Source organism: Danio aesculapii, chromosome 13, assembly GCF_903798145.1.
Source record: "Danio aesculapii chromosome 13, fDanAes4.1, whole genome shotgun sequence".
NCBI classification, from domain to species: Eukaryota; Metazoa; Chordata; class Actinopteri; order Cypriniformes; family Danionidae; genus Danio; species Danio aesculapii.
The window spans coordinates 50,126,192-50,152,406 of NC_079447.1; the positions used below are offsets into that span (position 1 = coordinate 50,126,192).

The 26,215-nt window shown below is 39.3% G+C and overlaps 1 protein-coding gene across 1 annotated transcript in view; it reads left to right on the plus strand.

Moving 5' to 3' along the window:
• prkn (parkin RBR E3 ubiquitin protein ligase) overlaps nt 1-26,215 on the plus strand; it is a 168,611-nt gene that overhangs the window by 21,325 nt on the left and 121,071 nt on the right. The gene's annotated exons all lie outside the window — the stretch shown is intronic.

The window sequence follows — 26,215 nt, forward strand, 5'->3', positions numbered from 1 at the left end:
TGGATTCATGCAAACAAAACACTTACTTTAAAGAGATCCCGCTTAATGCTAAACAAACAATACATTTTTCATGAAGGGCTCTTGAACTAAATCTGGCATTTTCGATATTTCATCCTAGAATTCCCCTTGTTGCATTCTGTGTGCTGTAAGAGTTTCATCACTGTGCATTTATCAGCCGGTTTGTAAGTGTCTGCTGGGCTGAACTCGTGTGTCTCTCAGGTGTTTTGGCCCCGGAGCCACAGGCACAGACTGAGTCTTAATTACCATTGTTAATGATGTGCCTTTCTGCTCAACCTGTGCCTCTGTGAGTGGCCATGACAGACAGACAGTCACGCTCTTGTGTCCAAAACCATCAACACCATTTGGTCCGCCTGTCCATTTATTGCCTCCAAGAGCAGTTATATGAATTCATCTTCACAGAGATGATGTCAAGGCAAATCAGGGATGTTCGTAATCTGATTTGAGGGACCAGCCGGGGACACACATCTCAGCCGGATGGCCTGTGACATTGTTTTAGACTCAATTTTTTTTTACCCTTGCTTCAATGTCTTAGTCTAAACCGATGTTCAGTTTGTTTCACTGTGCAGGAGTCTCATATGGAAAAGTTTAGTCTGAAGCATTTTCAATTTTGGCCTTTGGACCCTCAGATAAACAGAAAAATGATCAGGTTGAAGGAAGAGTTCACCTAAAAACTGAAATATCTGCTGTCATTTACTTATCCTTTACTTGTTTCAGACTTTATACGTTTCTTTTCAACTGTTGAACACAAAAGGAGATGTTTTGAAGAAAGTTAAAAACCTGTAACAATTGACTTTCATAATATTAGTTTCCCCCCCTATGAAAGTCAATGGTTACACATTTTCAGCTTTCTTCAAAATATCTTCCTTTGAGTTCAACATGAGAAAGTTACTAATTAAGGTTTGGAACCACTTGAGGGTGAGCTCAAAGTCTGTATTTTTAATTTTGGGTGAACTATCCCTTTAAAATTCACCCAATTTGACATAATTCCGTATTTTTGGGTGAACTGCTGTATCCCTTTAATTTAACATATTAAGATAAAAGTTTAATTTGTAGTCCTGGATGCACTAAATGGAATTTCACAGCATTTACAAACACTAGTAATATTTTTCAATGATAGAGAGATACTGTAGATGGATGGATGGATGGATGGATGGATGGATCGATAAATAGATGGATACTGTAGATAGATGAATGGATGGGTGGGAGTATGGATGGATGATGGATACTGTAGATTGATTGATGGATGGATGGATGAAGGGATAGATAGATAGATAGATAGATAGATAGATAGATAGATAGATAGATAGATAGACAGACAGACAGACAGACAGACAGACAGACAGACAGAGAGACAGACAGGTACTATGGATTGATGGATGGATAGATGGATACTTTAGATAGATTAAGGCCGGCAGCTAGCTTTCTGCAACTCTCACATGGTCGCCCACTGAAGCTAAGCAGGGCAGCAGGGGGCGCTCAACCTGCGGTCTGTGTGGGTCCTAACGCCCCAGTATAGTGAAGGGGACTCTATACTGCTCACTGAGCACCGTCTTTCGGATGAGACGTTAAACCGAGGTCTCGACTCTCGTGAAAAATCCCAGGATGTCCTTTGAAAAAGAGTACAGGTATAACCCTGGTATTCTGGCCAAATTTGCCCACTGGCCTCTGTTCATCATGGCATCCTAACCACCCCCATATCATAATTAGCTGGTGTGTGGTGTGCCCTCTGGCGCAATATGGCCACCGTCATGTACACTGCACTCTGTTGGTGGATGAGGAGATCCCCCAAAAATGAGTAACACGATTTGAGTGTCTAGAAAATCGATATATAAATGTAAGGAATTATTATTATTATTATTATTATTATTATTATTATTATTATTATTAATATGTTACTATATAGACAGATGGACTGATGGATGGTTGGACAGATGGATGGATTGACATATATACGATAGATAGATAGATAGCTAGATAGATAGATAGCTAGCTAGATAGATAGATAGATAGATAGATAGATAGATAGATAGATAGATAGATAGATAGATAGATAGATAGATAGATGGATGGATGGATGGATGGATGGATGGATGGATGGATGGATGGATGGATGGATGGATGGATGGATGGATGGATGGATGGATGGATAGATAGATAGATGGATAGATAGAACAATAGATAGATACTGTGAATGGATGACTACATGGATAGACAGACAGGTTGGATGGATGGATGGATGGATGGATGGAGGGAGGGAGGGGTTGATGAAGGGATCTATGGATTGATGATAGATATATAGATGGATGGGTAGATAGATAGATAGATAGATAGATAGATAGATAGATAGATAGATAGATAGATAGATAGAAAGATAGATAGATAGATAGATAGATAGATAGATAGATAGATAGATAGATAGATAGATAGATACTGTGAATGGATGAATAGATGGATAGACAGACAGGTATGATGGATGGATGGATGGATAGATGGATAGATAGAACGATAGGTAGATAGATACTGTGAATGGATGAATAGATGGATAGACAGACAGGTAGGATGGATGGAGGGAGGGAGGGGTTGATGGAGGGATTTATGGATTGATACTTTAGATAGATATATAGATGGATGGGCAGATAGATAGATGGATGGATGGATGGATGGATAGATAGATGGATAGACAGACAGGTATGATGGATGGATGGATGGAGGGAGGGGTTGATGGAGGGATGGATGGATTGATACTTTAGAGAGATATATAGACGGATGGGCGGTCAGATGGATGGATGGTTAGATAGACAGACAGACAGATATGGATGGATCCGATACATAGATAGATAGATGGATGGATGGGTAGATGGATACTGTAGATAGATAGATAGATGGATGGACAGATACTGTGGATAGATGGATGGATGGATACTGTAGATAGATAGATGGATGGATGGACAGATACTATGGATAGATGGATGGATGAATGGATGGATACTGTAGATAGATACATTTGTATGCATCTTTCTGAGGTGATTTACTGCATGTTTCCAGTGGTTCTTTCTTGAGATTAAAAAGGCTGCCTGTACTGTGTTAATAGGAGAGGACAGATGGTGGAGGGAATATTTCCTGGTGTTACTGTGCGGCTGATGAACGCAGCTCGACGGAATCAATTTGGCCATTGGCGTGTGGAGAAACAGCCTCCTCTAGGCCGCTCCTCTTTCCTCATGTCTCCCTCTCTCCTTCTTGCTTGGATAGATGGCACTGTAAGGTTGTTTCATATCACGACCGCTGTCTTATGGCCCAAAACAACTCTGTCTATTTTTGTCCTTCCAGTCATATCAGTAAAAGTCGAGAAACAGGGAATGAAAAAGCCTTACAGTAGTATTTGTTCTCTTAATTGCTCAAACGGAGTTCTGGAATGGAAGAATCAATCTTCTTTATTGTTATGGTAGGGGAAATTAAAGGCAATGGAGTTGGCAGTATTTTACGGTGCTTTTGTCAGCGCTGTAGCCGTGCTTTATTGCTAATCAATGACAAGTAGAGCGACCGGAGCCCAGGGAAAGTGGCCTGCAATGTCAGCCGATGTTCCAGACGCGTTCTTACAGTAATCGCCTGCTTATTTCCATGAATGTAATGGGGACGTGGAAAACGACACATTTTCACAATCGACAAGGCTGTGGTTTAGTCAATCGAGCAGTCTGTTTTTTAGAAAGGCTAGTTAATTAGGGTTCGTTAGACTAGTTGGATGTGTACAGGATACTTTCTTATAAAAAGTGCACATAATAAAGTGCTAATAGTACAATTTATATACAGTACTATAATTTATATACAAAAGTTGACCTAAGCACTAGTATTTTCATCACCAAAAACATTATTTTTGAAATCATAAATAATAATTACGTGAGATTTCTGTTTGCAAATTGGATGAACTGATCTGTTGTCATTCATTCAATAACTCTTACTGGCCTCTTTATTAGGTACACCTTACTAAAACCGGGTTGGACCCCCTTTTGCCCTTAGAACTGCCTCAAGTCTTCTTGGCATAGATTCAACAAGGTACTGGAAATATTCCTAAGAGATTTTGGTGCCTAAAGTGTGGCAAGAAAATATCCCCCACACCATTACACCACCACCACCAGCCTGAACCGTTGATACAAGGCAGGATGGATCCATGGTTTCATGTAGTTGACGCCAAAGTCTGAGCCTACCATCCGAATGTGGCAGCAGAAATGGACACTCATTAGACCAGGCAACGTTTTTCCTGTTTTTAGCTGTTACCCGGTGTGGTCTTCTGCTGCTGTAGCCCATCTACCTCAAGGTTGGATGTGTTGTGCGTTCAGAGATGCTCTTCTGCAGACCTCGGTTGTAACAAGTGCTTATTTGAGTTACTGTTGCCTTTCTATCAGCTGGAACCAGTCTGGCCATTCTCTTCTGACCTATGGCTAAACAAGGTATTTTTGCCCACAGAACTGCATAGTTTTTCTTATTCAGACCAAATATGCTGGTTTCCACACCCGTGTTTTGGGACGACATGAAGAAATTAAGTTAAATGATTAGTTTTTATAAATTTAAGTGGATTGAACATAAAACGATTAAGTTGTACCCCCAAAATCTCAAAAATGGTGTTGTTTCAGCTCATTTTAAATAAGTAGTTTGAACAAACTGCAAACATAATTTTCTGAGTGTATATTTGTGTGTGTGGTTGTATATGAGACACTTAAAAGGTCAAAGGTCGCTCTTTCTGCCCTGGTGACAACGCTGTCTGCCTTCAGCTCCGCCGGCGAGAGCGTCAAAATTCACTACAATGATCTCATTCAAAGGAGCCGTTGCTGCAAATCAGTTACATTCCCGCATAAAACATGCTTCCTAGCATTCTAGAGTTTTTATCAAATTCATTTAACAATGGAAGATCAAGTTGCATGCGGTGTAGCTTTGCTCCACTTAATTATCCAGTGTGTCTATATGTCTGAAATATCCTGAAGCAGCAATACTGTTTTATATTGTCGCATGAGATTCCTGCTTTTTCAAAGAAAAAAAAAAAAAACAAAAAAAAAAAAAATATATATATATATATATATATATATATATATACATACATGTATAAAACATTAATACACAACAGTAACTCGCCGGTAACTTTTTTTAATGTACAGTTGAAGTCAGAATTATTCGCCTCCCTGTACATTTTTTCCCCAATTTCTGTTTAATGAAGAGATTTTTTTCAACACATTTCTAAACATAATAGTTTTAATAACTCATTTCTAATAACTGATTTATTTTATCTTTGTCATGATGACAGTAAATAATAATTGACTACATATTTTTCAAGACACTTCTATACAGCTTAAAGTGACATTTAAAGGCTTAACTAGGTTAATTAGGTTAACTAGGCAGGTTAGGGAAATTAGGCAAGTTACTGTATAATGATGGTTTGTTCTGAAGACTATCGAAAAAAAATATAGCTTAAAGGGGCTAATAATATTGACCTTAAAATGGTTTGAATAAATTAAAAACTGCTTTTATTCTAGCCGAAATAAAACAAATAAGACTTTCTCCAGAAGAAAAAATATTATCAGACATACTGTGAAAATTTCCCTGCTCTGTTAAACATCATTTGGGAAATATTTAAAAAAGAAAAAAAAAATCTAAGGGGGCTAATAACTCTGGCTGTAACTGTATGTTTCTGTAAGAAAAGATTGAAAATCCAGTGAACGCGATAATCAAACTTGGGAACAACTGCGGTCCGAACCAAAGTTCACAGGGCTTAGTTCTCTGGACTACTCACAAGCGTTGAACTTCTACATTCTGATTGCTTGCCGCCGAACCGCATCATAGCTCATTATCATAAACTTGACTTGATTTCAACTCTCCTCGACGCCCACACCGGCGAAGACGTACCGCGCTGCTTATCGCCGCCGGCTCACATTGAAAATGAATGACTTCCGGCTACTTTGACGCTCTCTGCACTTTCGCTGTGAACGTACAGTGAGAAATCTCAGGTGGACCAGTCATCTACAAATATTTTTTCTTATTATTGCTTTATGAAATGGTTATTAAAACTGCTTAATTTTGATGACGAATCATATGGAGCAGAAAGGGTTTGAAAGAAGCGTGTTTGGCTGTAGATAAAAATAATACATTTGAATAATAATTTCCATAAATGGACCAGAGAGCTGGTGGTTATTACCACTGTGTTGTTTTGATGTGCTTTTCACTTTAAACTATGGTAAATGGTAAAGTGGTGCTCTGCCATTTCCCAAAAAATTCAGGATGCTTGAACTGGAGTAACAAAGTAGCAAATTATTCACTTTTATTTCCAGCAAATCATAAAACTCCCTGTGGCTGCGCTACTGGATTTAGCACAGATGTACCAACACACACGGCCACACATGAATGGCTGATGTTCCCTTTACACTTTTTACCCCCCAAATTAAACTTAAATCAAAAACATGAATTCAGTTTTTAAAAAGCTAAATTTTAGCTAAAACTGTTGACTTCATAAAATGCAAATCAACAGCTGACACTTTAAGCCAGGGGTCACCAAACTTGTTCCTGGAGGGCCGGTGTCCTGCAGATTTTAGCTCCAACTCTAATCAAACACACCTGAACGAGCTAATCAAGGTCTTACTAGGTATATTTGAAACACCCAGGCAGCTGTGTTGAGGCAAGTTGGAGCTAAACCCTGCAGGGACACCGGCCCTCCTGGACCGAGATTGGTGACCCCTGCTTTAAGCTAATCAATACATTTATGTCATTAATAAATAACAACAGAGGCAATTCAAAATTAATACCGATGGCTCCTGATGATACATTGAGTGGTCTGTGCACAAAACTGACCATTATTAACAACATTATCCCCTTTAATCCACAGCCTCTGCAAACACTCTTTCATACTGGATCACGGTTTCTTACTTGATCTTTTTAATAGAACTTAAAAAACACTTAATGTCATTAGCTTAAATATAGAGGGAAAATAATTGCACAAAACTGTCATAATCCTTGTCAAAGATGACCTTCAGATTATGCATAATAACAGGAAGGATCACTGCTAACAGCAGGCATTTTCAAGTCTAACAGTTAGTGTCTTGACATTTGGTGGATCTGTTATAGCCGTCGTGCTTTCATTGTTACAGGAGCTGTGCTTTAAAGTGGATGAAGATAGAGATTCAACTTCGGAGAACTAGGGTTTTACTGTCTAGACAGCACTGGGAGAAGCTATTAGCAAACGGAAATTATTAGATATGCTGTTACAGCCTTTTTTAAGAGTTTACAGCTGATGCGAGGTGACAACACGGTGGTTTTTTGAAACCGTTTGCTCTTTGGCTTTGGCTTGGTGTGTTTCAGTTTTCACAGCCTTTGCCATGACACCTAATTGATCTCAGGTGTGTCCTGTGTACAATGGTCATTATGGCTTTTCACACTGCACTTAACCCCGGGTTAAGCTGCGTTCTCACTAGAGTTTGAGCTTGCGAAATTCTGTCGTACGGCGCTGCAAAAAGGGGCGGGATTAAACAAGATGATTAGACATTCAAAAAAGCAAGCAATTGCTCTATATTTTAAATTCCTGTACAGAGAGGTCATGTTTTGATCCACGATTGGTCTCACGCAGTCAAGTGATGTGATTTCGCTTGAACTTTCCAACGCAGCAATCTGCGAAACTTGACGCACGACCTTGTGTTTCCGGTCTGACGTATTTGCATGCGTATGAATGGAAGTCTATGGAGAAAAACGTCCAGTGTGACCGCAGCTTCATTATCATAAACACTTTCTCATTCTAATTGGAGACTGGCAATGTGGTGCTAAGTTTGTTCAGTGTAAAGTAGGGCTGTCAAAATTAATTGTTTCTTCGGCGCACCGCGATGCACACACGGACAATTCGGTATCGGTATAAGAGAACTTGGTAGACAAGGATCAGAAAGCGAGCGGGATATTTATATTTGTTTATATTATTTGCTATAAATGCTCATGTTGTTTAAAAGTACAGCTTATGTATCTGACTGTTTGTATTAAATGACAAAATTGTATTACAAAGAGTAACAAGAATTGCTGCTGTGAAGGAAATATAAAACTGTATGGAAGTATCGTCAATGCACCGTGATGCACCGAGATATCGAATTGAACTGAATCGATGGCATGATAATCGTAACCGGACTGAATTGTGAGACCAGTGTAGCTTCACAGCTCTAGTGTAAAGTGAAGCGCATAAAACAAATGTGAATTAGATGTTTTCTATAAAGTTGTTTGAGAGGCTGACCATAGTATTGGTAACCTCGTAACCAACATGAATGAAATGTTCGCTATGTTCATGGAGCTTGTTAGTGGATGTTTGCATCAAAGTTTAATTCCATCTCCCATCATTCGCATTAACCCTTTTTCACTCAAGTCCAAAACAACCTAAATGATTTCGATAAACGTTTTACAGAATTAAGGGATTTTTATTAACAATTTGACTTTCCGTCACTCGATTATATTGTCACTCTGAAAGAGCTCAGCATTCCTCTGGAGAGAAAAGAACCAGAAGAACAACCATTTTTGCAGCACTCCACCAGACAGGCCTGTATGTAGAATGGCCAAACTCCAGTAAAGTGTGCTGGAGTTCGCCAAAATGCACCTCAGGTATGTTCACACCAGATGCGGATGAAGTGTCAAGTGATTTACATGTTAAGTCAAAGCATAGACACGATATGGTGGCGATATTCGCGTGATTGAGGTGGTGTGAATAATGCGATTTGAGCGAATGGCACGGCATGAATTGAGCATTTTGGGCATTTGATGCTTTTAACTTTGACTGACATTTGCACCATGTTAACCAATTAGGCGAAGTGAATATTGTGATTCTAGCAAATGACACCGCATGAATTTGGCCAATTGACACTCTTTACTTTGGCAGACATTCGTGCTGCATTAAACAATCAGGAGCTTGCTTTAGTTGAGGCGCTATTATAATGTAGCTCCTGTAGTTGGTGTCCTGAGAGGAAGTCCTTCTGTTGACATGGGACAACAGCTCATCAAACTAGGACTGGCTCAGTCGGAAGTACCACTGATCCAGTGCGTCCATCATCCAGATACAGATTCTGGAGAAGTTGATGAACTGGTGCACCTCTGAAGCATCTGATGGACCCAGATATGGCAGAATTATGTTTTTCAGCCTTCTTAAAGCACATAAACAACAGCTACTCTCTCTATAAAATCCATGTCAGCCGTTAGCAACAAAACTGAAGTGACCAGGCAGTCAGACGTCCCTCCTATGATGCAAATCCATGTCTATTGTGAAGTAAATTTGACATGCGAATGAAGTAAAGTCAAAATATTCTTGAATCTAATAGTGAAAACTTGTGAATAGCACAATCTATTTGAGCAAGCTGTGTCTCGTGTGAACACTGGTCAGTCCATAAGCAACTAAATCCTTTATTCTGATTGAACTCTTTAGCCTGAATGCCAAGCTTCATGTCTGTAGGAAACCAGGAAACACCTGGAAAATATCATCAGCACAGTGATCATGGTGAAGCAGCTGTGGTGAAGTTTTCTTGATGACAGAGACCTTAAGAACACAGACAAGATAACAAAGAAGTGGTTACAGGACAACTCTGTGAATGTCCATGAGTGGCCCAGCCAGAGTCCAGACTTGTATCCAATTGTGCATCTCTAGTGCTCTGGATGTGAGACTACGGTGATGGTTTATCGTTCAATAGAGTAGCAACCCTAAGAACACAGACAAGATAACAAAGATGTGGCTACGGGACAACTCTCGGAATGTCCATGAGTTGCCGAGCCAGAGACTTGAACCCAATTGAGCATTTCTGGTAAGCCAACACTTCCCATCCAGCCTGATGGAGCTTGAGAGGTACTGCAAAGAGGAATGGGAGAAGCTGCCCAAAAATATATGTGCCAAGTGTAACTTCGCCAGTCTTACACTACCCTATACACTCTGGGGTGAGATCGAACTGGTGATTCTTTGTATTGGAGTTGGTTGCTCTAACAAAGAGGCTAAAGACCATGGCCTCTAGCGTCTGTCGCTAGAGCACCTTTAGAAGTCAGAGGAGTGAGGTTTACCCGCACAGCACTTCAATAGCTGGCCTCCGCTACACAAGCTTTAGGCAAAACTCAAGAAAACTTGAGGCTGCAACTGGTGCCAAAAGTTCTACTTAAAACAGTGCTTAATAATAAGGCCTTAACAAAATGTAGATTAAGAGAAGAGCTATAGAAATTTTCTAAATGCACTGTGCTAATAAGTTTGTTCATTACATGACCTAATCCATGTACAATATTTAATTATTTTTTCTTTTTTTTTTTTTTGATGTCCTTGCAGGCCTATTGAACTGTCGACATTTTGTTTGCATGGACTTTAGAAAGGGTAACAGAAATGTCAAAGGTTTCATTGGAAATATCTTTATTTTTGTGAAACATGCTTGATGGGTTTGGACATCAGGGTGAGTAAATGTTGAAAGAGTTTCCATTTCTGAGTGAACTGTTTGTAGTGTTTTAGAAATTACCCTGAGGTGAGCTAGTTTTGAGCAACTAATCAACTAGCTGACCCTCCTTACCTTTCCCTTGAATATAAGGAGCAGTCTGAATCCAAACTTCCAAGACTTTCTTATCCTCTTGGGTTTTCTGCATCATCCTTCCCTTTTGTAAAACATTCTTCTGACCCTGCCTCCTTTCTGTCTCCTTCCTCCTTCTCCTCCTTCACTCTGTCTGGCTCCAGCATTAAAGAGTCCCCTGACTCTGTTTCTCTCAGAAGCTGCAGTACAGAATTAAGCCAATCTGTCTTCATATTACTGCCTGTGTGCGGCCTAGATTGATCTGGCCGTCTGCCACTCCAGGCGGACACAAATCATTGGCTGGTCATGAAACCCCGGTCGCCCCGCTTTTGATTGACAGCTCTCTGCCTCGTCTATCTTGCTCTCTTTTATTCTTTCTGCTTTCTCGGAATTACAGTCTCGGCATGTTATCTGTAAATAACACACATTTCATTATAAAATGGCTGGCAGGTAGATTTTTTTTTTCTTCCCGTGCTCGTAAGTAGAGTCTTTTTCTTTAGTCATTCAAGAAATGTGCTAATGCCAGCAGTTGGTTGTAATTTTGCTTTTATACATCTTGAGACCACATACGAAGATAATCAGATATTATTTAACCAATTAACAGGCATCATAACTGCCTGGTTTACTTTTTGTGCCTAGGTTATCATTAAATTTCATACAATTTACCCAAAGAAGCTGGTCATTTTTTTCATTAGAATGCTTGTTAAAGGGTTACAGCAAAGAGACAAGTTTACATAAATTCAAGTGAGTTTTTGGTACTCAGACGTATGGACATTGTGAAGTGAGTGTTGTCAAGTATGGTTACCCATACTCGAAACTGGTCTTCTGCTCTTAACCCATCCAAGTGCATGCACACACACAAATGAGAAGTGAGAGCAGGCAGACACACACACACACACACACACACACACACACAAACACACAGTGATCAGATATTACTTCCAGCATCTGGGAGCAATTAAGGGTCAGGTACCTCAGCTGGGTATCGAAGATCCCATCTTCAATTCCTGCCAAGACCAGGAATCGAACCTGCAACCTTTGGATTGCAAGTCCAATTCTTTAACCATTAGGTTTTAACTGCCCCCTATAACTGACAAGTTAGCAAAAAAAGTAAATAAATCAATTAATTAAAAAAAATGTTTGGCCAAGTGCTGCTGGTTTAGTAATTCCTTGAGAACGATCATAGGTCAAACATAATTTCCACTTAAAAATAAAAAGTTGCTGTTACTTAACTCAACTTCAGGTCATCCAAGTTCAAGATGAAGGTAATGTTTTACATAAGGGCAGTGTTCCAGTCCAATTTTTATGCCCTTCATTCTCTAACTTCCCTCCATCTTGTTTCCTTGGAAGTACGTCAGTGATTATGTTTTGTAAGTGTCCTCTACTTGCGAAACATCCGAATGGGTATAAATGGAATGCTGTAAACCAAGTGTTCTCAATCTCGATCTCTCTAATTTGACCAAGGGAGCAAGCCGGCTTCATATGGCCACTCCAGCACCAATATATCTTAGAATGCAATGCCATTGTGACGTCACAACAGTGTAGTTCCTAAGTGGTCAAGGGTTCAAAGCAGGGGTTCTCAATCTCTGTTCTGGAGGTCCGGTGACCTGCAGATTTTAGCTCCAACCCCAATTACACACCTGGGCTAGCTTATCAAGTTCTTACTAAGCCATCTTGCTTTCTAGAAACATCCTTGCATGTGTGTTGAGGCAAGTTGGAGCTAAAACCTGCAGGACCTCCTGGACCGAGTTTGAGAACCCCTCCTATAAACTCTTGAACACTAGGGAACTACACTGTTGTGATGTCACAATTGCATTGCATTCTGGGATATATTGGTGCTGGAGGGGATATATGAAGCCATCTGGCTTTCTAGAAACATTCTTGCACGTGTGTTGAGGCAAGTTGGAGCTAAAACCTGCAGGACACAGGGCCTTCAGGACCGAGTTTGAGAACCCCTCCTATAAACCCCTGAGCACTTGGGAACTACACTGTTGTGACATCACAATTGCATGGCATTCTGGGAAATATTGGTGTTGGAGGGGACATATGAAGCCATCTCGCTTTCTAGAAACATCCTTGAGGCAAGTTGGAGCTAAAACCTTCAGGACACTGAACCTGCAGGACCAAATTTGAGAACAACTCCTATAAACTCTTGAGCACTTGGGAACTACGTTGTTGTGATGTCACAATTGCATTGCGTTCTGGGACATATTGGTGCTGGAGGGGATATATGAAGCCATCTCGCTCCCTTGGTCAAAATAGAGGGATCAAGGCAATTGCGCTGGGGATTCCCTCGAGGGAACAAGGGAAGGGAAGTTTGCTAGTGCATTTCTAAAAGTGAAGTGGAACACAGCCAAGAGTGCCCTTGCCATCCAAAAGGTAAAGATCTGCTTCTCTAAAGGCCATTTCACATAAATAACAGTAACTGGCATCCAAACCAATGAATAATAATGTTCTGTATGCGCTACAGTCATTGTGATCTGTTGCTTTGCGTCCTCAAGATGCTTAGGGGACTCTGATTAGCTGTTGTTGTCATCAAAAATATTTGTAGCATTCATTAAGCTAGAAAAAAGTTCTGAAAGTGATCCTAATGATATTGTTCAGTTGTGTTGTTAGTATAGCTAGTTTCTTCTACTACTTTACCAATCTAGGGCCGCTCATAGAAGCACTTGCTGGAAATGTATATGATTTGGCATGTGATTAGAGGATAGTCTCAGCATTAAACACTGCAAATTTGAAATCTCCAACTCTGTAGCACCTCCAACTGTGCAAATTGGCAGTCATGATTATGTTAATAACTTTTGAAATATAGGGTCTATCTACAAAAGACACTAAAATTGGCTCAGATCATGTTTATACTGTACCATTCTTGTAAAGCATGTCAATGAGCACCCTTTGATGTAGAGCCCTGCGGGGGACTGTTTTTTAAAAACCTGTTTGTGTTTTAATGTTTGTGTTCCAGACCGGCTCACTCCCACAGACTTACTCTCAGGGCTTGTGAAATATGGACACAAAAAAAATACGAATTCAAGTTAACAGAATATAAATCTTTAATGCTGTAATAACCCTCAACTTATTATAAACCTGTTTGAATTTCTGTCTTATGTTAATCAGATATTTTAAAGAATTCCGGAAAGCCATTTACTTCCACAATATTTTTTTCTATTATGGATGCCAAAGGCAACAGGTTTCTAACATTCCCCAGAGCAGTGTTTCCCAACCCTGTTCCTGAAGGCACAGCAACAGTACATCTTTTGGATGTCTGCCTTATCTGAACCATTCATTTCAGGTTTTCAAGTCTCTTCTAATGTTCTGATGATTTGATTCAGGTGTATTTGAATAGGGAGAGATTGAAAATGTGTACTGTTGGTGTGCCTTCAGGAACAGGGTTGGGAAACACTGCTCTAGAGTATCTTCTTTGTGGTTCAACTGGAAAAAAGAAAGTAATAGGTGAAATCATAATATTAAAATGATGGCGAGTCCGTTTTATTTTTGGGTCTACTATCCCTTTAATGAGAATGAGCCTTGAAGACAGGAGTTTCAAGGTCAAGCTGTGCTATTGAAGCACCTGATCACCACATGAAGTAACTGCTGTGCCACCTTTCTCTTCATGCTGAACTCTGGGTGTTATTGAAAGCACATGCAGAAAGCCTACAATTTTGGCAAATCACAGTCTTCCGCATCCACATCTTCGAGTCTTGTTTGAGCGTACGCCACAGTGTGCCCTTTTCTTTAATATGAAAGAATGACATTTTGCGGTAAACCAGAATAAACTGAGGGTTTATCACATTCGGTAGGTAAGTGTTTGATCAGTGCACTCACGGAATTGAAGCCAAACATCTTAAAGATTCACTTTCCAGCGAGATGCTCTTAAAACTGCGGGAAGCCATTCTGTAGGATTCAATAAGACTCTCCATCACTTGCATATTTGTGCCCAGATGGACACATTCTATATGCATCTCTCTATCTCTCCACTTATTTTTTTTTTTTCACTTCAACCTGCCTCGGTTTACTCTTAAAACAAATTTATTTTAGATGGTTCAAGCAATTTCCACTGTCATGGTCCAGTGAAACCAAGAGGTCTCGGATAGCTCATATTATGGAGCTGTGAAACGCAGCATATGTGTGTTTGTTGCATTTAGCTTGTTTGGGCTAACAACACCAAGGTCAAATTTTAGTTTTAATTTTCGACACATTTAAAGTGTTCCTTGCAGAAGGACTCTTTGTGTCCTTTGTTCAGTAGACAAGAAGCTCAAGTGCATAGTGTAGAAGCACTTCCAAATCCACTTATTGCTATTTTAAGGATGGGGTAAAACAGTCTGTGCACTCAGCGCATACTTTAATGCTGTGTTCACACCAGACGCAGTAAACGCGGAGTAATCACGCGATTCGCACATTAATAGACGCATGAACATTTTGAGTTTACTCGCTTTATTCACGCATCTAATCCACTTCATTCGTGTCATGGGCGGGGCTTCTGTCTACCCGGTGACTCTAGCTTCGCTGCTAAATGGCTAACATGGATTTTATTGAGTGAATAGCTGTGTTTATGTGCTTCTATGAAGGCTGAAAAACAGCGTTAGTTCATTTGGAGCCGTGCCTGAGTCCACTAGATCCATTCTGAGGTGCACCCAGCTCTGTGAGCTTATAAACTCCTCCAGAAACTATACCTGGATGATGGAAACTTTCAGCGGTGCTTCCGACTGAGCCGAGCCCAGTTTGATGAACTCTTGTCCGGTGTAGGTAGGAGGATTTCCCCCTGGGATACCCACAACAGGTGCTATGTCATAATCACGCCCCTACAAGAGAAAGCTCCTGATTGGTTAATGCGGTGCGAATGTCCGCAGATTTTTCAACTCAAGGAATTCACGTGTTAAGCACGTCAATCGCGCAAAACGCTCAACTTCCGCCGCTTGATTGGCGCGAATCGTGCCATTCGTGCCGCCTCATTTGCGCATAGCTGCAGGAAGTCTATTTGCGTCTTTGCATTGACTTAACATGTAAAGCACTCGCGCTTGACGCTACTTCCGAACGCGGCATAAAACCCATGTCCTATGTTTTTTTGGCATAACAAATGCATAATAAAAAGTAGGCTACATGATGTTTGATTATGGGTGGATAAGATCGATCATTGGTTATGCAAACTTTTAACTACTTCATCTAAAATATTAAAATGTTCAAACGATTTAATTAAACGCTGAATCAATGAATAAGTTTGTCATCAACAGTTTAATATAGGCAACTCTTTTATTTTGATAATACAGTTAACAAAAATACATTATTCGAAACTATTTCACTTTTATTTCATTTATATTATAATTGTATTTTGAATTTACGAATTGGTTTTGGGAATTTGCTAGTTGTGTTTTGAATTTACAAATTGTATTTTGCGTATTTAGGGGTGTCACAGTGGCGCAGTGAGTAGCACAATCGCCTCACAGCAAGAAGGTCACTGGTTTTAGCCTTGGCTAGTTTGCATGTTCTCCCCATGTTCGCGTGGGTTTCCTCTGGATGGTCCGGTTTCCCGCCACAAGTCGAAAGACATGCGCTATAGGTGAATTGGGTAAGCTAAATTGACCGTAGTGTATGTGTGTGAATGAGTGTGTATAGATGTTTCCCAGTGATGGGTTCCGCTGCTTAAAACGTATGCTGGATAAGTTGGCGGTTCATTCCGCTGTGGTGACCCTAGATTAATAAAGGGACTAAGCGAAAAGAAAATGAATGAATGAATGAATGATTCCCTGCTGAAAAATCCAGCTTAAACCAGCCTAGGCTGGTTGGCTGGCTTTAGCTGGTTGACCAGCCTGGTTTTAGAGGGGTTTTGGCTATTTCCAGGCTGGTTTCCAGCTATTTCCAGCCTGGTCTTAGCTGGTCAGGCTGGAAAATGACCAGCTAAATCCAGCTAAAACCAGCCTGACCAGCCTGGTTTAAGCTGGGCATAGCTGGTTTTGGCTGGGCTCCCAGCCTGCCTAGGCTGGTCAAGCTGGTTTTAGCTGGTCATCTCCCAGCCTGACCAGCTAAGAACAGGCTGGAAATAGCTGGAAACCAGCATGGAAATAGCCAAAACCCCTCTATAACCAGGCTGGTCGACCAGCTAAAACCAGCCAACCAGCCTAGGCTGGTTTAAGGTGGATTTTTCAGTAGGGTTTGCATATTTTTGAATTGTATTTAGAATTTACGAATTGGATTTTGTAAATGTGGAGTGTGTATGAAATTTATTTTGTAAATGTATAATTTTTGAGACTGATCTGCTCCATTAAAAAACGCTTGTGTTGTACAGCACCACATTGCCATCGAACGATTTGGCCACAATACTTCTGCAAACATAATTTGTGTGTTGTTTGTTTTATCATGCTGCATTTCTATATTTCTTGTGACTTGGAAATTAGAACAGCACATATTCCAGCAGGTGTACACAGGCGTCAAACATTGCATCAGCTTTCCGTATGAACGCATCCGGCCTGGAGGATGAAATTTTATTGCTGCGGTCTGACATTCGGATGAAGGCAGAGCTTCTGGTGGGCATTTTTTTTGGAACTTCGATGAGAGAAAATAACCCGACGTCAGAAGATGTGCGCTGAACCTTGACAGCCTTGTTTGGCTTAACATACTTGTGTGAGACAGCATTTTCCCTCATGAAGATAACCGAATCCAAAAGCCGCTCAGCTTGAACTGATGATCACCTGGATGCCTATTTAAAGCTTGCCTGATTGCATTGGCCTACTGATTCATTTCAGTGCAGGTCATCTGAATTGAGCTGTTTATTTAAATGAATATGAAAGTACTTTTCATTTAAAGAAACAGCTCAATTCAGATGACCTGCACTGAAATGAATCAGTAGAAGGCTTTAATTAAATCTAAATATATCGACTCAAATTTACAATGAATCATGTAGCCCCCGTCAACACGTCCCCCTATTATGGATTATAAAAGATACATAATTTGGTTTTAGGAACAATTGTATTGTACACTACCTAAATAGAACAGTTTTAATAACTCATTTCTAATAACTGATTTCATTTATCTTTGCCATGATGAGATTATACAATATTTTACTAGATATTTTTTTTTAAGATACCAGTATTCAGCTTAAAGTTACGTTTAAAGGCTCAACTAAGTCATTTTATAATGATGGTTTGTTCTGTACACAATCCAAAACAAATATTGCTTAGGAGGGCTAATAATATCGACCTTAAAATCATTTTTAAAAAATTAAAAACTGCTTTTATTCTAGCCAAAATAAAACAAATAAGACTTTCTCCAGAAGAAAAAACATTATAGGAAATACTGTGAAAAATTCCTTGCTCTGTTAAACATCATTTGGGAAATATTTGTAAAACACATTCACAGGAGGGCTCATAATTCTTACTTCAACTGCATGTATTCAAGTTCTGTATCATTGTATCATTCTGTAATTGTAACAATAAGGACCGGTTTGAAACTATATGCATTACGCAAAGCTTTATTTATGTATTCCTAATCAGTATCTGATCAATGGAGATGTCATGCGGAATGCATCCTAATTCATACCACTGTAACCACAGTCAAGGTGTAGCTCTTGGAAAAACGTCAGTAGTTGTAATATCCGGTGATCTGAAACTTTAACGTACTTGGACGTGAATAGTATTATTGTAGAGTTTGGCCTCATTGCTCTGTAATCGGGCCCAGTGGCGCGGCGATGATTGCTTTCTGTCACTCTCGCTGACGGACGAAAAACTCCGACAGTCCGGGCACGTCGAGATGCGCTCGCAAAACTGACTCCTGCGGTGATGAAACATGACAAAGGGGGAATTTACTCATTTGTTATCCTCCTAGAAGGCAGACAAAACAATGAGAGACATTATGGAAATCAGCGTGACAGCACACATCACCTGACCTGCCCTAAAAGCGGCTCTGCGTTCAGATCAGCCTTATCTTGGTCTCAACTGTCATTGCTATTCTTGGTGTAATCAGCAGAAACAGTCTGAATGGAAATAGCCCGACATTGAAGCCTTCTTGGTGATAAAGAGTCGAGAAATATAGCAAAGATATAAAGTAGAAGCGTATTTGGTGGGGGGAATGAAATGTAGTGTGACTTTAAAAGAATTGCTTCACCTTAAAATATAACTGTAAAGCATTTAACATGTATGGCAATGTTGCCATTCCTTTTCACAACACTTAAAGATGTTTAGAGACTGAAGACAGCAAGTTATAAAGTGTTTCAGGTGTGATTTTTGTCCCATTTCTCCTGCAAACATGTCTTATGGGCAACAGTATGTGATCTTTGTTGTTGCAGTTTCCACTTCAAAATGCCCCACACATTCTCTATTGGAGACAGGTCGGGACTGCAGGCAGGCCATTCAAGTACTTGAATCCTCTTCTTCCACAGCGAGGACTTTGTAATGTGTGCAGAAGGCAGCATATTGTGCTCCAAAATCTAATGGTGCCAAGAAGTGCAAGTTACCACTGACACAACCACATCGAAACAGTCTGGATGATCCTTTTCTTCTGTGGTCCGGAGCACACAGGGAGCGTCCATTTCTCCCAAAAAATTCCTGAATTACTGTTCATCTGACTACAGTACATGTTTCCACTGTGTGATGATCCATTTCAGATGCCTCCGAGCCCAGAGAAGCCGACGGCACTTCTGGACACTGTTAACATAGGGTTTACAATGAAACCGCTCCAGATGAACATATTTAGTTATTTTAATATAATGTTTAATATAATATTAATGTATTATATTAATAAATATAATAAATTAATATTATTGTAGGGGGGCATATCCCTTATTCTCACATCCCAATGTTGACAGGTATGCTGACAAGATTTATTGGTACTGTATTTCAATAATTATGATAACTAAATGAGACTTTTTGATGTATTTTTGTCAGCAGCACATAACTAGCTTTCATATTTTTCTAATGATGTATCATAGAGTTAATCGACATATTATTTGCCATTGTATGATGAACACAAAACCCTCACGACACTCAAAATTAAGAAAAATTCTGCTCCTTGTTCTAACTACTTGTTTACAATGAGCTGAAACAATACAATTCTTGAGATTTTTGGGTGGATGGCTTAATTGTTTTATGTTCAATCTACAATCAAAAAAAATCTGTAATTTTACCATTTATTTCTGGTGGCTGGGGTGAAATTTACTGTAAAGGAACAGAGGTTAAACTACAGAAATTTACTAGAAATTTAAATGTAAGAAAGTTTCTGTAATTTAATTTTACAGTAAATTTCTGTAATTTAACAGCTGTTATTTTACGGTTTATTTACGGCACCCCAGCTGCCTTAAATAAAGCATAAAATTATGGATTTTTTTTTTACAGTTTACTTAAAATTATAAAAACTATTAACTTAATCAATTTGCATTGGGGTGGCATAAAGGGATTACGTGAAACCCAGCATTTTGTGTACACTCAAATAGACTTGAGTTTTTATTCATTTTTTTGGGGGGGGCTTAATTGTTTCATGTTCAATCCACTTAAATTTGTACAAACAATTAAGTTAACTTAATCGCTTTGTGTTGAAGGAATCTGCATTTTTTACAGCGTAAGAAAAAAATTATTCAAAGATGATTTCTTGGATTTACTCAATTTTTTTACGTTAAGTGGTTGTAAACAATTTATTTGGGCTGAATTTAAACAAACAAATTAAGTTGAACATTATTAAATTTAATTTGTTTGTTTAAATTCAACACAAATAAATAGTTTGCAACAGTTTTGCATGCAACACTTTTTTCAGTGCAGGAAAAAAATGAGGGTAAGAAAAAGAGGCCAGAATTGTCCATTTTTGGTTGAATTATGACATTAAGCATACTGAGTCTAAGACCCTTCCACACCATCCAAATGCAGGTTTCTGTCTCTGTCCTTGTCTGCTCTGTGCGATATGATTTCTTGTATTTTTGGCCTGCAATTGGCTGAAGTGTCATTTGTCTCAAAATGCAGCCGACCGAATGTCTTTATTAGAGAATGTCACGCTTTAACAACAAGCAATCACTCAAAGCCTTCTTAAAGAGCGTTGCGAGACCCTCGGCTTGTGTCGCTTAGTAGCAATCAGTGCAAGTGTTGGTCTTTCTGTGCTTAAGTCAACAATATCACTGAATGCAATTTTCTGGAAGAGCTATGGCTGAGTGATATTGAGTCTGCATGACCAAATCCCTCTCTTTCTCTCTTTCTCACTTTTTTATTTATTTATTTTTTAGATTGTTTGTGTGTTTCTGGGAGAAACAAAAATGCTATGTTTATATAGAAGCATACATCAGTCATGTTTTAGGGCAAACTATGGTTCTTTTTACACACACACTTCGCTCAAAAACATGTTTGTTCAAACTACTTTATTGAAAATGAGCTGAAACTACACTGTAAAACCCAATAGGTAACTCAACCCATTTAAGGAACCCAAATGCAACAAACCATTTAAGTTCAAAAACTAATCCTAATAAGTACTGTGAACTTAATCCATTTGAGTAAATGAAGCAATTTGAGCAGTAAAACGCGATAATGAAGAGAACTCAAACCAACTGAGTACTGTAAAACCCAATACGTTAAGGCAACTCATTTGAGTTGAACCATTTGAGTTAAACTAATCTGAGTAATGTCAACTTACTCCATTTAAGTTGAAGTTATGAGTTTTTTAATTAACTTTGAGGTATCCGAAACTCTTTTCAAATGAGTAGAATTAACTGTCAGTCAATTTTGAGTTAACTACACTCATTTCATTTGATAAAGTTGACTGTTGGTTTTACAGTATAGGGATGGGTGTTGTTAAGTTTTAACGGTAATACTACTTTAATACCTGTAATGTGACAGTAACGCTGGACAATGGAGTGAGGATCCTTTTTCAGGTTTTATTAAACAGAGTGGTCAAGCAAGCAATGGTCAATACAGGAACAAACAGAAGTGTATGGGCAATCCAGAGTCGTAGTCGAAATAACAGGCGATAGGTCAAAAGGCAGGAGGCATACAACATAAACTAACAAAACAAAGCAAGGTCTAAACACGGAAGGCAAGGTAAGGGAAAACACGTCATAATGTTCACAATCAGTTTACAAGACTCAGCAATGAGAGTCTCAAAGTGAGCTCTATGTACAGTTGAAGTCAGAATTATTAGCCCCCCTAAATTATTAGCCCCCCTGTTTATTTTTTCCCCAATTTCAGTTTAACGTAGAGAAGAGTTTTTTCAACACATTTCTAAACATAATAGTTTTAATAACTCATTTTTAATAACTTTATTTTATCTTTGCCATGATGACAGGAAATAATGTTTAACTAGATGTTTTTCAAGACACTTCTATACAGCTTAAAGTGACATTTAAAGGCTAAACTAGGTTAATTAGGTTAACTAGGCAGGTTAGGGTAATTAGGCAAGTTATTGTATAACGATGGTTTGTTCTGTAGACTATCGAAAAAATATAGCTTAAGGGGGCTAATAATATTGACCTTAAAATGGTTTTAACAAAATTAAAAACTGCTTTTATTCTAGCCGAAATAAAACAAATAAGACTTTCTCCAGAAGAAAAAATATTATCAAACATACTATGAAAATTTCCCAGACTCTGTTAAACATAATTTGGAGAAATATAGCAGTATCAGCTGTGGGAGTGTAATCAATAGTGACTTGGAGCAGGTGTGTGTGGGTTGCATGACTGGATCTGTAGTTCATGTTGAGGCAGGATTGTAGTTCATGTAAATGTGAATGTTCTCCAGCGATCTATGGTGGTTAGACCGCTGGTGATCGTGACAATAACAGTAACGTTGGCTAATGTTTATGATTTATAATTAACACATTCACATAATGAGTTAACTGTGTTTGGAATTAAAAGTGATACAGTTTTGGAACCTCTTGCAATGTAAAAACATGCAGTTTTTTTAATAATTTCTTAATAAGCATAGTTTATTATTATTAATTTTAATGTTTAAGATTTATTTAGGCTGCTGCAGAAAAAAATACCATTTTCATTGTAACCGAATGGGTGAGTTTATTGAAATATTAATATTACACTAGTAAGTAAGTTACCAAGTAATGGAGATACGGTGATAGAGCCAATTCTGTGGATGGGGATGATTGGGAGGCCATGAAGAGTAAGGGCCGATGGAGTGAGTTTGGCCAGGGGGTTTTACCCCTACTCTTTACAAGAAATGCCAGGTAATTTTTAATGACCACAGAGATTCAGGACCTTGGTTAAACGTCTCATTCGAAAGACAGCATTCACTGACAGTATAGTGTCCCCAGGGGCAAATTTTGTGATTTTGGGGCCCTAAGCAATTCCAGCCATAGGACTTATTTATTTATTTATATTGCTGTTTTTTTTATATCACTCAATCATCTTTTCAACATTTTAAACTAATGCAACTTCTACATTTTAAGTGATTATTTTCTTCTTTAAATGAGCTGAGTCAACACAATTGTTGATTGTTTGGGCGTATAACTTAATTGTTTTATGATCAAGCCACTTAAATTTGTAATAACAATTAAAGGGCACATAGTTGACCTCTTTTTTATGATTTAATATTAATATTCTGGTTCTTCTGAGTGTGCCAGTTTAGGTTCAGTTTAAAACACAATTCAGATTGTTTTATTATAATGTGTTAAAAAGTGTCATGTTGGGGGCGTGTCCACAGCTCGCTGATTTAGGTGTGTGTTGCTTCACATGTAGATTAGTTTCGGCTTCCCGCCCAACGTAACAAGGGGGCGGGGCCATGAGCTCACCCGCTCTGCGTTTGCAACACAGACAGGCAGACTGAGAAGATCAGCATTCAGTCGTACATGTACGACTCGGACACAGACCAAGCAGAGAGTACAAAATCATTTGTGTCTTTGTACAGTTTTACAGCCAACTGTGTGCTAGTTTCAAGTGCCGAGCTTGTACACAGAAACTAATAACCACGCACACTGAATTAACTTTGACTGAGGCACCGGATGCACCGCTCAAAGCCGCGACACGGCACACCAGACACTCTCTGTGGCGCGGAAGAAACATGAAGTGTCCCGAATCGTCGCGCCACGCATTTTTGAATTCTAAACATAGGTTTCTGCAGCGGTCCGCGGCGCCCAGCCGTCGACTTGAGTGTACCCTGATAGAAACCGATGTTTAGAATTGTAAATCGCATGCTAGTTAAGATCACAGGGAGCTTCTGGAATCACGAGAAATGCAAACGGCTGAAGTATAAGTTAGACTCAATGAGAAGTACACATGTTTGCAAACCTACCTAAAGATACAACCAATAATTCCGATTAGAGTGATAATGTGGAGAATATTGCTCTTGTGTTGAGCCCAATGAGCCTTGCATCTAAAAATAGAGCTAGGGTGTTCCTTTAGTGAGATCGCTTCGACTCACGCTGAAAATGGCGGACGTGAATCAACAAACTGAAGATATGATGACGCGCCTGTCAATCAATATTGGTGGGCGGGGGGACCGCTCTCCTATGTAAAGTTGCGGTCGGTTTGAAAACCGCTCCAATTGGTCCACCGTTTTTTTATGTTGTTAAATTGAAAAAAAAAAGCACTGTATGACCCAATATGACGGTTTATACCCCATACATGCACATATGTCTGTCCAAACAGCTTGAAAAGTAGATTTTTTACCATAGGTGCCCTTTAAGTTAAACTTAACTAGTTTGTGTTGCGACAACATGAAGGAATTGTGTGGAACCCATTGTTTTTTTACAGAGTTTGGTTAGAAATGAGAGTGAAAACTAAATTCTAGTAAACAAACTAACTTTAAATTGTTTTTTGAGGATATTCGGTGTTCATCTACACATTTCATTATGCTCAAATCCAGTCTGGACAAATATTTAATCAGAGCTAATTACACAAGAGTGGAGCACAAACACCTTCACGCCGTCCTCTCGCCCTTTCCATTTTTTGTCCATAATGTGCAATTTTAGTGAGCATTTTTTCCTTTAATATCAGTCATTTTTCCATTTCCGAGTTTATCTCTAAGCCTCTGGGGGCTCTGAAAAAGGTTGACTCATTTCAATTAAAATAATAAGCACACATGATAATAAGAAAAAGTCCTTCTGCAGCAAATCGCAGTCATCTTAATGAAGGGGGTTGTGCTGTTTGGGGACGGATGGCAAGGCCTGAATGTTAACATGGCCTTTTTTGAGTTTCTGTCTCTCCCCTGTTTTGTCCTTGTCCCGGACTGTTTAACTTTTGTCTTAAGGTTTTTTTTTTCTGTGTATGATAATCTCACCTATGCTTTTTATATTCTGTCTACTGTGTGTTTGGGTTTTTAACTGCTTTGTCAGTATATATTACATCTTGCCATTGATCTGGTGGATAAGTCTGGGTTTGAAGGTAGCCAGGACAAATGGTACTTGCCTGACCACAATATGCAAAGTGTAATGTTAGCAGAGGGAGATTATGGTGTTGGGTTGTTTTTGAGGGCTTGGCCCCTTAGTTCCAGTTAAAGGAACTCTTAATGCTTCAGCATACCAATAGGGATGGCTGACATGAAACTGACAGTTCAACACAGTGTCGAGATCCCGAAGTGCAAGTATTTCGAAATACTGCACCGAAGCATGATCTGAAACACCCAGGTCACGTGACTAAGGTGGTTCGTAACACCCAGGTCATGTGACTAAAGTGTTTTGAAACACCAGGTCACATGACTAAGGTGATTCGTAACACACAGGTCATGTGACTAAAGTGTTTTGAAACACCAGGTCACATGACTAAGGTGATTTGTAACACCCAGGTCATGTGACTAAAGTGTTTTGAAACACCAGGTCACGTGACTAAGGTTATTCGTAACACCCAGGTCATGTGACTAAAGTGTTTTGAAGCACCAGGTCACGTGACTAAGGTGATTCGTAACACCCAGGCCATGTGACTAAAGTGTTTTGAAACCCCAGGTCACGTGACTAAGGTGATTCGTAACACCCAGGTCATGTGACTAAAGTGTTTTGAAACCCCAGGTCACATGACTAAGGTGATTCGTTACACCCAGGTCATGTGACTAAAGTGTTTTGAAACACCAGGTCACGTGACTAAGGTGGTTCGTAACACCCAGGTCATGTGACTAAAGTGTTTTGAAGCACCAGGTCACGTGACTAAGGTGATTCGTAACACCCAGGCCATGTGACTAAAGTGTTTTGAAACACCAGGTCACGTGACTAAGGTGGTTTTAAACACCAGGTCACATGACTAAATTGATTCAACGCATCAGCCATTTCAGAAGTGTTTCGAGACCTGGCGAATCTGTTTGACTGAGAGCTTGTACAAATAGTCTGAAATTATGACTTGATGTATTTTAATAACGTTAATTTTTTATGACAAAAACAGGACATATTTAAACCGAAGTGTTCATTCGGATGTCAGACTAATGTTAAAACAAAACATGTTACGAGAACAGAGCATTTAAAAACTAACATCTATAGCTGCATTGCCCTTTTCCGAAGCTGTTCCAGAGCAATACATAAAAATGACCACTAGGAGTCACTGTAGAGGCTGGTTTCAAACGTTTTGAAGGTTCGACACATTTGCTTCGACTGTTGCACCAGTGCAAAGCAAGGTCCATGGATGAGCAAGTTTGGTATTGAGGAACTGGACTGGCCTGCACAGAGTCCTGACCTCAACCTGATAGATCATCTTTGGTATGAATTAGAGTGTAAACTAAGAGCCAAGCATTCTAGGCCAAAATCAGTGCATGTACTCACAAATT